Source organism: Convolutriloba macropyga, unplaced genomic scaffold (genome assembly GCF_964194025.1).
Source record: "Convolutriloba macropyga unplaced genomic scaffold, txConMacr16.3 SCAFFOLD_5551, whole genome shotgun sequence".
Taxonomy (NCBI): domain Eukaryota; kingdom Metazoa; phylum Xenacoelomorpha; order Acoela; family Convolutidae; genus Convolutriloba; species Convolutriloba macropyga.
In genome coordinates, this window is record NW_027451090.1 from 11,729 (window position 1) to 16,537 (window position 4,809).

Consider the following 4,809-nt stretch of genomic DNA (forward strand, 5'->3'; position numbering starts at 1 on the left):
AAGGCGAAACTTCTGCATGGGGAAGCTGCATCATGAACAAAAGTTTATATCGAGTATTATGTTGACGTTAGTAGGCCCTGGCCGAAAGCGCAGCATGTGAAAGGTATAGATAAAAGTTATCGTTGCAGTCAGTACTGTGTAGTTACTAGTAGCTGGATTTAAGCTCGAAGTGAGACACTGTTGGTGAAACTTCATCATGAGAACGTCACAAGCTGATCACGCTCTATGATATGACTAGTATTATGTTGCTTATAGTAGGCTAAGCGCAAGCCGAAACATCAACATGTGAAAGTCGTAGAATTTTGCGATCAAACTGTGGCTAGTACTTTGATGATGCTTGTAGCCAACCGAATTGGTTGAAAAGCCCAATAAGTAAGCTAACTTGGGAGAGCTTGTTGGAAACCAAATGCTACTAGATTGGTCCAAATACATCCTTCAACAGGGGATCACTTGGCTCGCTTTACGAAGAGGAGCACAGCTATATGTGTTAATTCGGTATGAATCGCAAGATTTGTTTACCGACCTCTCTAACGCAAAAGGCGGTCTCGGCTTCGGCTGTTGACTGCGTCCGATTCAGGGTTATATAACTCTCGATTGAACACATTGATGTTCTATTGTTGGTGCTTCCAATAAAATTGGAACACTTAAAGCAGAACCGATTCAAATAATAGCATTCTGATCAATGATTGCATTCCTTGATCAAGAACTGCTGGAGTCATTGTGATGGCGAATTTTCTTCATAAGAAAATTGCAAAGAGACGGAACTTAATGAGACTAGTATTATGTTGTTTCTAGTAAGCGGAAGCTGAAACAGCAACATGTGAAAATCAAGTTTTGTTCAATGATCTCGAGGCGATAAGTACTATGAAGCAACTAGTAGCCTAAGCATGACTCAGATTTGAGACAGTCAAAAAGACTGGCGAAACTTCTTCACATGAAAGTTACATAGAGAACTACAAATGTATACAGCGAGTATTATGTTGTTTCTAGTAGGCGAAAGCTGAAACATCAACATGTGAAAGTTGTCTGCAAACTGTAGAACGATATGTGATTAGTACTGTGCTGTTACTAGTAGCCAGTCTGACTGTAGAAGCCAAGACAAAGGGAAACTAATGCATCTGAAAAGGACAAGTTATGGAAAGGTATGCACGATAAGTATTATGTTGTTTCTAGTAAGCGGCAGCTGAAACATCAACATGTGAACGTCGTTGTGTACAGTAACCTAGAACTATATAGTCCTTAGTAACGTGCATTTACTAGTACCTGTAATTGGTATTCAGACTCAGGCAGTTTGGAATAGTTTGGCAAAGATGCACCAGAGAAAACTGGGATTTGATACAGAAATTGTTGAATACAAGTATTATGCTGCTTCTAGTAGGTTGAATCCGAAACATCAGCATGTGAAAATTGAAAACATTTCTGGTTCGAATTGTCACAAGTATTTGGTGATCTGAGTAGCCAAACTCACTACAACGCCAATTGAAGGCAAAAATTCTCAACGGGAAAAGCTATTCTCATTGAATGAGCTAACAAGACGAGTATTATGTTGCTTCTAGTAGGCGAAAGCCAAAACATCAACATGTGAAAGTCTTGCTGAACAAATTTAATGTTGTTGAGCTCAGTACCGTGTGAATTAGTAGCCATAATTGGCGAGCGAAAATTGAACTGGCGAAACTTCGTCTTTGGAAAATTGCAGATGCCGAGCACTTATTTTGCAACGAGTATTATGTTGACTGTAGTAAGCGAAAGCCGAAACAGCAACATGTGAAAGCTGTTGAAATTTGTGGTCATTTTGCAATAAGTACAAGGAGTGTAACTAGTAGCCAGGTCAAAATTTGGGATAAGAATGAGCAAAAATTCTGCATGAGAACAGTTGAAATTATGAAACTAAATTACAAAGACTAGTATTATGTTGTTTCGAGTACGCGAAAGCGGAAACATCAACATGTGAACGTTTGTAACGAAGTTTCGTTAATTTTCAGCCTAGTACTGAGCAAGAACGAGTAGCCTCATCTCCAATCCCACGCAAAATGTAGTGAAATATGTGAGTGAACCTTATTCACGGTGAGGGTTTCCCGAGGTCTGTATTGCAGCGAGTATTATGTTGCTTCTAGTAAGCGAAAGCTGAAACAACAACATTTGAAAGTTGGAATTAATGACTGAATGGAAACTTCGACCTGTGTTTGATAGTAGTAGCGAACAAAACTGCTGAATCGGTTTCTGTCTCATATTGGTCAGTGAACCAATTAAGAGACAATCAACTACATAACCTGAATTGGGCGAGAGAACCCCCTTAACTTAAGCATATCAGTAAGGGGAGGAAAAGAAATCAACTGAGAATCCCTTAGTAATGGCGAATGAACAGGGAAAAGCTCATCGGGAAGAGAAATGGCAACATTTCTCGGTGTCCGGTATGGTTTGATGCTAGACTGGTGAATTTGTCCTGATGTCTACTGGAAAGTAGCATCAAAGAAGGTGAAAATCCTGTAAAGGTCATTTTCGATACCAGTCATAATGGCTCATTCCTATGAGTAGAGTTGTTTGAAAGTGCAACTCGAAGCTGGAGATATGTCTCTCCAAAAGCTAATTATAAAGCGAGACCGATAGTAAACAAGTACCGTGAGGGAAAGTTGAAAAGCACTCTGAAGAGAGAGTGAAAAGTACGTGAAACTGTTGAAGGGGAACTGGAGTGAGCGTTACCATACTCAATGCCTTGATATTATATTCTCGGCTACCGAGTAGTGTAGTTGTCGTCTTTTGGCAAATCTTGTTAATGAATCGAGCAGAAGTTTTCCTCGGAATTCTTCTTGTTGATTCTAAACAAAATGAGATAAATTGATCTTGATTGCCTGTCTGACCTCAACTTCCTATTCAATGCTCTCTACAGCCCGTCTTGAAACACGGACCAAGGAGTGTGAGTTGCTTGCAAGTGTTGTCGCTCATTGAAAGCGCACACGCGAAATGAAAGTGAACAGTGTAATTTTTATGAATTGCACTACTTTGTGTGGTGAGGGCGCCGATTCGGTGTCCCGCAACCACGGACGGTTTTGCTCTTATTGCATGACTGATCCAGAGCAAGTAGCACACGACCCGAAAGATGGTGATCTATGCTTGGGCAGGGCGAAGCCACGGGAAACCATGGTGGAAGCCCGAAGCGGTTCTGACGTGCAAATCGATCGTCTGACCTGAGCATAGGGGCGAAAGACTAATCGAACCATCTAGTAGCTGGTTTCCTCCGAAGTTTCCCTCAGGATAGCAAAAGCTTGAGCAAGATTGAAAAATCTTCGCAAAGCAATTTCATCGGTTAAAGCGAATGATTAGAGGAATGGGGGAAAATTTTTCCTTCACCTATTCTCAAACTATAAATCGGTGAGATGTCCTTGTGACTTAATTGCACTTGGACTATGAATGCAAGCTTTTTGTGGGCCGCTTTTGGTAAGCAGAACCGGCGATGTGGGATGAACCAAAAGTTGGGTTAAGGCGCCTAACTACTTGCTCATGAGTCACCACAAAAGGTGTTGATTGATACTGACAGCAGGACGGTGGTCATGGAAGTTGAAATCCGCTAAGGAGTGTGTAACAACTCACCTGCCGAATCAATCAGCCCTGAAAATGGATGGCACTAGAGCTCGTGGCCTATACCCAACCATGAATATCAATATCTAACGCAAGTTAGATTAGAGAAAAAGAGCCTCACCAGCTCAAAAATGATATTCATGTGTAGGAGGACACATTGATTGCGCTAAAGTATGCACGCAAGTGTATGCGCGAAGCGATCAATGGAGCAGATCTTGGTGGAAGTAGCAAGTACTCAAATGAGAACTTTGAGGACTGAAGCGGGAAAGGCTTTCATGTGAACAGCGTTTGCACATGAGTTAGTCGATTCTAAAAGACAGGCTAATGCCAAAGTCTTGAATAGTGGTTTCTTGAAAACTGCTGAGTCTCGAAAGAGCATCGGGTTAAAATTCCCGAACTTACTCTCCTGGCATTGAGACGGCAACGTCATTGAGGTCGAACTTTGTCATTGGGACCTTGGGGAAGAGTTATCTTTTCTTTATAACACGTTGTAGAGTCCTTGGAATTGATTCAATCAGAGATAAGGCTCGAAGCGTGCAAGAGCACAGCAGCATTTGCTGTGTCCCAATTGTTCCTGGTGGCACATAAAAGTTTGGCTTAGCAGATGTCAGGAGAGTGAATCGTACCGATTACCGCATCAGGTCCCCAAGGTGAAAAGCCTCTGGTCTTGGAACAGTGTAGATAAGGGAAGTCGGCAAAATAGATCCGTACCTTCGGAAGAAGGATTGGCTCTGAGGAGTGGGTGTAACAAGCCTTTAGTTTGACGCTTCGGTCTGCTAAAGCGTGCGATGGCCTTCGGGTTGTTGGCGTTTGGTTTGACTGCTAGCTGATATGCTTTAGGTCTATTCTGTTGCACAAAAAACACTCGAACTCTGAACTGGTTCGGACAAGGGGAATCCGACTGTTTAATTAAAACAAAGCATTGCGATGGCTGGTGAAACGGTGTTGACGCAATGTGATTTCTGCCCAGTGCTCTGAATGTCAAAGTGAAGAAATTCAAATAAGCGCGGGTAAACGGCGGGAGTAACTATGACTCTCTTAAGGTAGCCAAATGCCTCGTCATCTAATTAGTGACGCGCATGAATGGATTAACGAGATTCCTACTGTCCCTATCTACTATCCAGCGAAACCACAGCTTTGGGAACGGGCAAAGCTAAATCAGTGGGGAAAGAAGACCCTGTTGAGCTTGACTCTAGTCTGACTTTGTGAAGTGGCTCGAAAGGTGTAGAATAA

The 4,809-nt window shown here is 42.2% G+C and overlaps 2 pseudogenes; both read left to right on the forward strand.

Moving 5' to 3' along the window:
- The first annotated feature begins 430 nt into the window (after positions 1 to 430).
- On the forward strand, positions 431 to 582 carry LOC142356398 (5.8S ribosomal RNA; annotated as a pseudogene).
- A 1,683-nt stretch (positions 583 to 2,265) lies between these two features.
- LOC142356399 (large subunit ribosomal RNA) lies at positions 2,266 to 4,809 on the forward strand (annotated as a pseudogene; the record flags this gene model as incomplete).